Below are 270 nucleotides of genomic sequence, written 5' to 3'. Positions count from 1 at the left end.
ATTAAAAAAAATTAACAGCTTTATTGAGGTATAATTGACATACAATAAACTACACACATTTTAAGGGCATAATTTGATAATTTTGACACATATACACAGCCATGAAATATTCACTGCAATCAAAATGATGAATATATCCATCACTCCCCCAAATTTCCTCACTCCTGCCCCATCCCTGCCCTCTAGCCCCTCCCCAACACCACTGAACCACTTTCTGTCACTATAGATTAATTTTCATTTTGTAGAGTTTGTATAAATGGAGCCATAGAG

The sequence above is a fragment of the Crocuta crocuta genome, unplaced genomic scaffold (genome assembly GCF_008692635.1).
Source record: "Crocuta crocuta isolate KB4526 unplaced genomic scaffold, BGI_CrCroc_1.0 scaffold475, whole genome shotgun sequence".
Lineage (NCBI taxonomy): Eukaryota > Metazoa > Chordata > Mammalia > Carnivora > Hyaenidae > Crocuta > Crocuta crocuta.
The sequence above is the reverse complement of the archived record's forward strand: the minus strand, read 5'-3'. Positions refer to the sequence as shown.